General features: G+C 40.0%; 1 long non-coding RNA gene across 1 annotated transcript; it reads right to left on the bottom strand.

Moving 5' to 3' along the window:
• Window positions 1-857: 857 nt before the first annotated feature.
• LOC143681420 (uncharacterized) lies at window positions 858-9,074 on the bottom strand. Its single transcript, XR_013174598.1, has 2 exons — window positions 8,673-9,074; window positions 858-1,200 (listed from the first exon to the last, which is right to left on the bottom strand). It is a non-coding gene; the product is annotated as an uncharacterized LOC143681420 (long non-coding RNA).
• Window positions 9,075-11,571: the final 2,497 nt, after the last annotated feature.

An 11,571-nucleotide genomic window follows, 5' to 3' on the forward strand; every position in this document is an offset into this window, starting at 1 on the left:
TGTTAACTTTCCCATAGGAGCAAATCTGATCAATGTCAATGTTGTTAAAATTATACAAGCGAACCAACTATAGAGTGGAATTTCCCCCTTGCCTCCCTCCTCCTTCTTTTCGTGTACTTTGTAACCCGAGGAGACGTTTCCATGAGGAAGTAGAGTTTATGTTGAAGTTACTGAGTGATGTATGGAGTATCTCAAACATAGAAGCTGCCTTTAGACTCAAAAAAAAGAAAAAAAATATTCTGTTGTGTCCAAGATTGACCTGGGCAAGTTTTCCTACGCGGAGGCGCCGCAAGGTGAGGTACTGTAAAGGTTGGTTCCCTCACCCGAGCTATTTTACAAGATGCCCACTGTTCTCCCTTCTGACGTCCCCATGGCGATAGAACTACTTAAATAACACTGCCTATGGGGGATTTTCATCCCTTGGCAATGATGCTCATTCATGATTGTATGGGCAGTATGTTTTCCTTTACCTAGGAAAAATTTTTTTTCTTCTGCATTGAAACTTATCTAAAGATAAACTCTCTTTACACAGTTATAAAAATTAGACAGAAAATTGAGTTAATTGTCTGATAATTCTGGTTAGTATTTAGATTACTTGAATCAAAAGCTGAGGAGACTTTTTTTTTTCATTTCTTCAAGAGGATTTCTTCACAGCCATGTAACTTTGTCTATGTAGCTATACCTGAGATTAAAGTTGTTGAAACTTCTTTTCCCAGTTTCATCTTTATTCAAGAATTTTTTTATTTGCCCACTTCAGTTTTATTATGAAAATTAGTATAATCGTGAACATTTCTTAACTTCACTGGTTAAAAGAATAGCATCAAGAAGAAAAATACTTTACCTGGCAGTTTTTGGCCTTTGACAGGGGATGTTTACATTTATTTACTTTCTAAGAGAACTATCTGAAATCTAAATTCAGATCCAACTTTGAGGGCCAACCTGAGGGTGCCTTGGCTCTTGAGACACATTAAATTCCATTGAAGTTTTCTCTCGGTAGCCAACTTGGTGCCAAGCGGTGGAGAAATTTATGATCATAAGCACGGTTCACTTCCCTAGGAGCCCCACATCCATTACTTCAGGGACTTTTTCTTTCTTCTTATGTGAAAAGGTGAAACTGCACAAAGGGCACTGGTGGGCTGCTAAGGTGGGATATGGGTCCTGTGTTGATCTTGAACAGGTGTCCTGTGCTGCGCACCATGCCTGACACACAAAAATAAAGTTTTTGAATGAATAGGTAAAGACTAAAACCAAGTAGAGTGATAGCTTTAATCTGCTCAATTTATTATGAGATTTTTATTTTCAGCTCAGTGGTTTGTGCAGTTAAATGATAGTTGTTGTTCCCATTGGCAGCTAACGATTCTGTGGTCATGCTAGAAATAATATAAGCTGACAGTTTTTGATACTCCACTGTGCCTGTCTTGTGCTACATGCTTTACATGCAATCAGTCATTGCTTCCTCTCAACGAACGACCCCACAAAATTGAAGTAGTTACTATCCTCACTTATGGTTGAGAGGTTTGAGTCAAATATTGGCATTTATGTTTTAAGTACTTATTGAAGTCCATCTATGGGAAAGGAGAACAGAAGGGAGATGGAATGAACATGTATTGAGTTACTACTATATGCTGGGCACCTTACACATATTTCTTAATTTCAATCAAAAGAATACTTAGAGGGAGGAAGTTTAGGCCGTAAGACTAAGGCTTCAAGAAACCAAATCATAATGCAAATATACTTAACCAGAAAATGAAAGGAACGAGAGAGAAAGCCAGGACTCTTCAGAATCTGCCTGTTCAAGATCATCGAGGGATCCAATATCCCACCTTAGAAACAACTCCTAGATTACCACATCTATTACACCAGGTACTTCTTCCTTCTTCTAATGTATAAAGTAAACCTGCATAAAGAACATTGTGTGTGTGGGTGTGTGCGTGTGTGTTGCTGTTTTCTATGAAAGTAGACTGTGCTTTATTATCACAAATTCCTCAGTTTGGATCACGTTGGCTAGAGATAAAGCTTAAATGAAATTTAATCTCAGACTCTTCAGGAAATGGTATGTCATGGGCTTGTGGTGGGGTCCAGGCCTCTGGATATGTGGAAGGCATCTTGTTTTGCATGTTTGGGCTTGGCTAGGGAATGGAAACCAGGTAAATAAGCACAGAGAGTGCCCCTATGATTTTAGATACTACAACTCGTAATATCGAATTTCTCTTCTAAGAGAAGTACTGCGTCCCCCATGGGCATAAGAGCCCAAAAGGGGAAAGTTCTCTTCCCCTGGAGCCTCTAGTCCCACTGAGACAGTGGTCTACCTCCATCCCCACCCAGTGGATAGCTGAAGGTGGGTTTCTCTTTTCAGTGAGAGCTTTGCTGAGTCTGCTACTTAAGCAGGAGGTTCTGAATTGCTATCTTTCCCTTCTGTTCCTTAGATCCTACACCACCAGGCCTCCAGCCTGTGTTCCTTATCTTTCTAAAAGTGACAAGCTGCAGTCCCTTTTTTCTTAGAATGTTTTGCCTTCAGCTTTTGCCTGGTTGGCATGGAAGAAAAATATAATTTTGATATTCATCTGATCTACTGATGTGGAACACTAGGCAGAATCCAAGAGACACCTTTAGTACAAAGATATTCAGGTGGAGATTTATCAGGGTATATTTCCAGAGTTCAAAGATGGGTATTCTGTGTAAAAGATTCTGAGAGGTCACAGGGAAAAAAAAGATAAAGCCCTCTGAGGCCAAATTCATGGGAAATGGCGCATTAGCTCTGCTGATAACACACATGCTGCTTATTACAGGACGTAGCTGTAATGGTGCTGGGGTGAGCGAGAAACTGAAAGTAAATTGGAAAATGGTCAAGTAGAGAAAGGGTTATTTTTTGGCACACACTTACATGCCCAAGTGTACGTAAGAGAGAGAAGCAGAGGGAAAAAGAAGAAGGGAAACCTTTAGAAATATTTTTGAGACATTCAAGGCCTACTCCTAGGAGAGACACAGGTAAAATTGAGTCAATAAAATCTCCCGGGAGTCTACAACTCAGGAGTATCTCTGTTTATTTTTACTCCAGGACCCAAAGAGCCCTAGTTAATAAAGTAGGGGACTTCTTGTCTTCCACTGGGAAGACAGCCACAGATTCCTAAATTCCCCAAAGTTGGGCCTCTCTCATGTACCTGCTGTTCACTTTCTCCATTTAGATGTCCCAGCTGGACATCCGTCTCTCCCTAGAGATGACCAGCAAAAGTATTCTTAATATTTACAAGAGATCCACTCCTGACTGAGAGAGGTGAGGCTTTACCCTCATGTGTCTCAAATGCAAACCGATGTCAGAACACAACCCGATAACCTCAACATTCACGTGGGAGGTCCACGAGCATAGGTGGGTGTGTGACTACTTCACATTCGCACCACTCTCGTTACCTTTCCATACGATTGTTGCCAATGTGGATTGTGCCATTTGGTTCTTGGCTTTATGAGTCTTGGGATATGATGCCTGCTAAATGCCTTTGGAAAGATAGAAATATTTGGGGATTTGGAGGGGAAGGTTCCACAGACCAGGTGTGAAGACGACTTAACCGACCAGGTGTCAGTATTTTTCACTCTCTTGGCTCCTGACTGGCCCCAGCTCTCAGCAATTACCAGAATATAGCCCAGCAAACTTCTGTTTGCCAAAATGCAGCCCAACTTTTGCCTCTCTTCAGGCCTCTTCACTTTTAAAGCAGGTTGTTCTCAAGACTAAGTTTTCAGAATTCCAGGACTCATAGGGGAGCAGAGGATGCAGGTATGATTCTTTCAGTTGTTTGTTCTAATGCAATGACTAAAATCCAGCATTTCTTTTCTTTTATACAGTGCGTATCAACACATATTTTGTCCTCCTTGAAAAATGATTCCTGTAACTGTATGGGATTTGTTTCCTATTAATATAAGTTTAACTATTTCATATTTAGGTATTTGAAAACACTCCAAGAATAGGATTTGATCTAGAAAGAGATAAATTATACAATTTTTTAAATCAATAAAACAGAAAATATTTTACTCTATTTACCCAACTCTCCATCTTTTGATTTGTTTTCTATTTAGTCGAATTTTCTCTGGACTTTCTGATAAGAGATGAGACTATAAGAAAGCCATAAGGTCTAGAAAACAGTATAGCAAGGAGAAATAGTGATGTGATGGGAATATGCTAACTTATGGTTCATGGAATTTCTACAATGTGTTTATAATGTCTCTGTTTATCTTGTCTCTTGACATACCTTTTAGGGAGTTTAGGTACTATGATTTATTATTGTATATTAGGGAAACTAGCTTATTGTGGGTACAGAAAAATGCACGTGCATTTTCCAATGGAAACCAGCATGATTTTAAAGAGCATGATATTATTTACAAAGAAACCATATATTAAATTTCCCTATGAAGTATTTTGATAAAAGCATGGCTCCAGATCTGGGCACTCAGCCTTGATGAGGCATTAGAAGAAAGTCAGTCTTGGCATGAATTGCATCGAGCCGTAAATATTGAAAAGAGCAAAGATTCCAAGGAGTAACTTTTTAAAAATATACAAAATGTAGGAAAATCTTCACTAACTTTCCAGAAGAGAAAACTTAAGGGGTTAGGAAAAGAAAGAGTATATTAACATGAATTAATATAATCTTTTGAATGTTTTTTGAATCAGAAACTTTGATTGAAATAGAATATGGATAATCCAGGATTTTACACAGTGTAGGGAAAAACTATTTTTTATTTGTTTATGTTTTGGGTCAAATGATTCCCTAGTTATTATTTAATGAGATTCAGTGCGTCTTGTTACTTAAATGATCAAAACAGGTATTTATTTTAATTGTGAGATCTGATGAAGTCTGAATTAATTGCATATGAAAAGTGAGAACCAAGCAAAAATTGTATCTGGTTATATTGTGGTTGCAGTCCACATGAAGGGCATCTGAAAAGAGCAGTAGAAACAAAATGAGTGATAGGAACATACAGTTGCAGATGTGTGTTGTAATACTCACCTCCCTTTTTCTCTACACACTATTCCATAACCAGGTTATAACAAAATGGATTCATGAACTCTTTCCTTATTGTGGCAAGTCTGCCATTGTTTGCTTTTTAGTGCCATCTTTTATGGCATATAGCAACAAGGCATGTCTATAGGATTATAAGCTTTAAAAAAAGAAAATTTGGAGCTAGAAGAAGGAAAAAGAATTATGGCCTGAGCTATCACCCCAGACAGGCTTGAAATTGTTATTTTTTGAAAAGCTAATTAAAAAGAAAAAGTAAATTCTGCTTGTGAAACATACCTTGGAGCAATAGAAGATTTAAGTCCATTCAGATCACAGAGATTCCATTAGGCCCCACAATTGCTGTACCTTGGCAGCTGCTAAGAGTGTGATCTCACCCTCCGTGAAGTTATTTACATCTCTGTTATAAAATGAATTTCCATGTCTGAGCACACACCCACCAAAAGGGAATCACAAACATGTTGCACGCCAAAGGTAGAAAACTGTTTAAAATTTTGAGAGTTAAAAACTGGCGTGTAAGTAAGGAGTAGGATGGATTATAGAGATCTGCTATTCCAGATGCTATTGAAGAACTGATCCTTCTAATGCTCTGGAGTTGAAGTTCATTCCTACCAGGATATAAGCAAAATGCACCTTAGTTTATAAGCCACAGTGGACCACAGGAAGTGTGAGAGATCAGAAAGGAAATTCCTTGTGATTCTCTAAGAATGTAGCATAAAGGCAGGAGAAGGCATCCACTCCCTATACACATCATTAATTAGGACTTTATTAAAATCCTATGTTCACTTTGAGACCCCATAAATGAAATGTGACTTGAAAGAATGTGCAGTTAATCCCTTTAGGAAAAAAAAATCCCTGTGAATAAAAACTTCATAGCTGCTATCTACAATGGAAGCCTGAAGAAGAATGAAGGCTATAAATTATTTTGATGTTACTCTCTCTATCACTGAGATAAATACAGGAAGGTAATGAATTCAATGCAATTTAAATACTGGTGGGAGGAAGAGAGGGCAAGATTGTAAAAGAATATGCTTTCTTTAATAGTTGTGAAACTTGGAGCTTTTGGTCAAGGAGCCTTCTCTTTTGAAGGCTACTTAAGAAGTATCTACTCAGTGGATTTTGGGGAAGGTCTTTATATACTTATGATTTATGGGAGAGGATGTACAAGATGACCTCTTGAGTTATTTTCAGCCCCATAAGACAAGTAAGGGTAAAATTTATAAGAAAACATTGTAAAAATTATAAACATATGCAAATATCTACCTGGCCCTGGTAACACTTCTTAATATGCAAAAATAAAACGAAAGCGTGCCTTATTATGGCTGACTTGTTTTAATATGACCAACTCACAGAAAATATATTACTGTTTTAGGTTTAAATGGTCTGCTTTGCATGCACAATTTAGTATATAGATTATGGAAAATCCAACTCTAATCAGTCTCAGCTGATTTAGATGTTGACATTATCATTTGAGCAAGCATGCTGCAAATGCGCATTTGAAATCAAGAGAGTTTGTCAGAAGAATTAGTGAATGACTGAACATACTTTGTATTTAAATAACAATGTGAAGATAGAAAAATTTTCAGATTATAATGTTGATTTTTTTTGTTTGTTTCTCTGAAGACTCACAAATTCAGGACAAATTTTATCATTATTCCATTTATTCATTCAACAACTATTTATTGAGGCTTAGCTAGGCTTACCAAGCACTGTTTGCAGTACTGGGAATTCAATGGTGAACAAACCAGATAAAGTCCTTTTTAGCTTAATTGAGAGCTTAAATTCTTGTGAGAGAAGACAGCCAATACATAAGTAAACTAATAACATTATTTTAGGGTATTTAGTGTGTCATGGACTCAATGAAGGAAATAAAAGAAGGTGACTTGATAGAGAGCAATTGGGTGGGGTTGAGGAAAGTAGTCAGGGACTATTAGATATGGTTGTCATGTATACCCTGGACCAGAAATCAAGCTGAATTTTCACATTATTTCTGCCACCGAGCAATTGACTGACTTTAGACAAGGGACATCTGTAGAATGAGCAGAGTAGACTAAGTCATTCCAGAAGATATTTACAGCCTGTGGTAGGCAGAATGGCCCCCCTAAAGATGCCCATCCTCTACTCCCTGGAACTTGTGAATATATTGTTACATGGCAAAAAGGACTTTGCAGATGTGACTAACGATAAGGACCTGGAGGTAGAGAAATTATCCTCGTTTATCCAGGTGGTCCCAATCTTATCACATCCCTTAAAAGCAGAGAGTGCTCTTTTCTGATGACAGAAAAGGAAAGAAGAAAGGCCTAGAAGAGAGATGCAGCAGAAAGGGATGTCAGAGAGATTGAAAGTATAGGAAGGACTCGACATGCCATTGCTCGGGGTGCACCCAGCAGGCATGAAGAGGAATGTGGGAAGCCTCTAGGAGCAGAGATGAGGCGGGGGTGGGGGCTGGGGTGGCCAGCCACAAAGGAAATGGTGACTTCAGTCCTACAACAGCAAAAACCTGAATTCGGCCAACAATTTGAATGAGCTTGAAAGCAGATTCGTTCCCCAGAGCCTTCTGAAGAGGAATCAGCCTTGTTTACACCTTGATTTCTGTCTTCTGTGAGACTCTGGCAGGGACTCAACTGACATGTACTATATACAGAATTCTGATCTACATAACCATGATATAATAAGTGAGTGGTATTTAAGATGCTCAATTTGTGGTAATTTGTTAAGGGGATGAAAGAAAACTAACAAACCGTCACTGAGCCAAAACATGGGAGTCATCTTGTAATCCTCCTCATCTTTACACCTTACCATTCCCCACTTCTATCTCTGAGAGATAATAATTCCTATCAGTTTTACCTTCAAAACATGTATTGGCCACATCTTCTCATCTCCACAGAATGTGACTTCAGCTCTCATATGGATTATTCTAAAATTGGTCCTCTTTCCCCTGTCTGATTTTGACCTTTGACTGTAAATCGGTTCTCCAAACTGTTGCCAATAATTTACTAGAAGACGTGTAATCATGACAGTTATTGGGGATTGAATCGTGTCTCCCCACAAAAGGCATATTCTGGTCCCAACCACTGGTCTTGTGGGCGTGAACCCTTTATAGGACTTTAAGGTATCATTAGCTAAGGGGTGCCCAGCCTTAATCCAGGGTGGCTGGAACAAAGGAAAGTAGATACCAGAAGAGAAGCCACCAACAGCAGCAAAAAGGTAGGAGTCAAAGATGCCACCATGTGCATTGTCACATGACAGAAAAGCCAGAACCCAGGAATCACCTGGAGCCATCCCTAGAATACAACAGTGTTCAGGGAGAAGCATCTTCTTGCTGACACCTCAATGTTGGACTTCTAGCATCAAAACCATTAGCTAATAAATCCCCATTGCTTAAGTCAACCCATTTTAAGGTACTTGTTTTAGCAGCTATGAAACTAAAACTCTGCATAAAATCAACATTCCCAAATAACCAACGTTTAAATTCAGCCTCCTTGTAATGTAGAGACCTCCATGGAATAGCTCCCAGAAAGGGAAGTTAGAGAGGTTGAAAGTATAAGAAGGACTCCACCTGCCATTACTAGTAGGGGTGCTACTACCCAGTCTCCTACCCATCCACTCTCTACCAGACTCTTCATATTCTTGTGATGGCGCATGGTAGTTTCCCATCAGGGTTACCTTTAGGCTCAGGCAGGCAGGTTATCACTTCTGAACTTTGCCTTTGAGAGGGGCCTGACTGGTGTTTCCTGGCCATGCTTCTCATTGCAGATGAGGACTCCATATGACCAAGGGAAATGGCTCCTCCTGAGTCCATGCTTTCTCCCTGTAGGCCATGCAGCTGGTGTCTGGGATCCTAGAATTCCCTGGACAGATGGCCCAGAGCCCCTTCCAGGACCCACACAGGTCTCTTCTTGAATTTATGCTCAGAAGAGTAGACCATGCCTCTGGGCACAATTAGACCTTAAGATTAAAGGTTAGCATTGCTGCCAGGGGGAGGAGCGTGGGTGGTGGGGCCAGGGGTGGGAAAGAAGGAAGGTGGACCATGGGTTCAGGACTGGTTCTCCCCTCACCAATACATTCTTAGCCTGAAATTCTATTAATCTGAGAATTCCAAAGTATAATCTGGTCTTCCAGGATGTCATAAAGGTATATTTATGAAGGTAGGAAATAGAACGTATTTTATTTAACAGTTTATTAGTTTGATTTATAACTTGGAAATACTTTGTCATAAGATTGCAACCTCCATCTGTACTCTTGTCCTGATCCTACAAATGTTAGTGCTGGTCTTCTCCCGCATACCATGTCTCCGTATTGTTTCCCCCTCTGTTCTGGAAGGATCTGCCCACCATTCTTCCTCTGGCTAACTTTCTCACACAGCAAGACTCAGGATGGAGGTGGCCTCCTCCTGGAAGCCCACAATGACTTCCCAGTGCCCCCTCCTGTTCACTATGCACATATGTGAAATTGTTAAGTCTCTGCTGTACCCTAAGATGAAGAACAGAGGTTACATTTTATTCATTTTGTTGTCTCACTGTAGTGGTGCCTGGTGCATGGTATGGGGTTAATTAAAATTTATTGAACTGAAAACTGAAAACAAATGGTTCATTCAGAATGCATTCATTTACTAACACATAAAATAGCACAAAGGAGGAAAGAAAATTGGGGGAGGGAAGCAGATGTGGCGAATCCCTTGGTTCCAGGTCACATAATAGTAATAGTTGACATTTCATGAATGCTAACCATTTGCCAGATGCTGCACTCAGTGTTAGACAAGGGCTGCCTCATTTGATCCTCACAATTCTATGAAGTAGGGAATTATTATATTCATTTTATAAGGAACAAAACTGAAGCAAAGAGGGGCTATGTGACTTGCTTCAAGGCCAGTGTCAGTAGGTGGTAGAGATGACATGCTCCAAAGCCTCTGGTTTAACCATCAGGCATGCTGCTTCATGACACCTCCCACACATTAAAGGGGGTCTAAACCTGTGGTGGCTTTTGAAAAAGAGGATGCCAATGGTAACCCCCAAAGACATGTATAAATGTTATCTGAAAATTAATCACATGCACTTCAGGAAGAAATATAAGAACATCCAAAATGCGTATAAATAACAATAAGATTGGGAAGTAGTGAGGACAATTTGGATTGAAATAAAAAAAAAAAAAAAAAAAAACCATGAACTAGTGCTGACAGTGAGCTGGGGGATGTCCCAGAGGAAGCTGGGAGGTCTGCTCTGGAGGCCGTCACTGCAGTAGGGTTTCTGGCAGCTTCAGAACACAGGATGTAAGAGGAAATGTATGGGGGCTGACTTGGTCTTCAAATCCAAAATGTAATAACAACACAAGTTTTACATTAAAATGTTTAAAGACATAAATTGTTCTTCCCAACAGTTTTTCATTTAAAAAAAGGAGTTGCCATGTTTTCTCAAATGTTATTTAAGGCCAATATACATGGCAATGAATTGGACTAAAGTATTATTTTTTTAGTTGAATTCAGAAAAGCAGCTATTTTGCCATTTGGGGAAAGTATATTAATACCGAATAAATAGTAGTGTTTGTAGTGGTAAAAAAAAAATTCATCCATACACTATTCTGTACAAGAAATGTCTCTGTTTTGTTATAACTGGGCTTGATATTTATTTTTGTTCCCTATTTGACTCAGTCAATATAGGGTCTCCTCTCCCCACTGTCACCTACTCCCTGCTGTTCCCAGGATTAGGTCTGTCTTTAGGGGGCCTCACACAGGCATGCGTGAGAGCTGGAGGGAGCAATGATATCCACGCAGTGTTTGAGGCATCCTTACCTCAAGTCTTCTTTCAGGTATCTGCTGCACCCTTCTCATTCAGAGCCTCAGCCCTCTCCTGTCCCTCTGGTGCCCACCCCCTCAAGGAAGATAGGATCATTCCCTTGACCCCATGCCAAGGAATCCACGCAGGACTTGGTGACGCTGTCTGGGGCCTGTCCGCCCACTGTTGCATCTGCTCTCCTGCCATGCTTAAGGCTGAGAATGCCCGAGCCTCACTCCCTCTCCAAGCCGTGAAGACTCAGATCTACTTTGCTCTTGGACCCTTGCCTATAGGTTTCTATGTCCTCTTTCTGGGGTTTGGCTAAGGAGAAGCGAGACACAGGCCCCCTTCCCAGAAACCATCGATCTCTAAGTTCGTTGCCTTTTGAACTACTTCCTCATTCCGGATACTCTTTATCTACCTGGAGGAGGAAGTCTTGCTCTTAGATCAATATGCATTGTTCCAAATCTTTTGTCTCAAGGTTTAGGCTTATGAAACACTAAAGCCAGGGATGGATTTTTTTTTTTCTCTTGACTTTGTAATTTCTGCTTTCCTTTGATACTGTTTACAAGAAATTCCCATCTTGCCTAGGTTAAAGGAACAGCCAAGAAGAGGCTAGGGGGCAGGAGGTACAACTTTCAAAATATTATGCTGCAGGCCATGGTGGCTCAGCAGACGGAGCATAGAACTATGCTGCTGACCATAGAGAAAAGTAGTAAACAGAGAGTCAGGCGGCTGGGAGTTTACCATGCGGTCATAGGCCATGTAGTGAAGAGATAAGAGTTGACAACTTC

This window comes from Tamandua tetradactyla, chromosome 4 (assembly GCF_023851605.1).
Source record: "Tamandua tetradactyla isolate mTamTet1 chromosome 4, mTamTet1.pri, whole genome shotgun sequence".
In the NCBI taxonomy this organism is placed as follows: domain Eukaryota; kingdom Metazoa; phylum Chordata; class Mammalia; order Pilosa; family Myrmecophagidae; genus Tamandua; species Tamandua tetradactyla.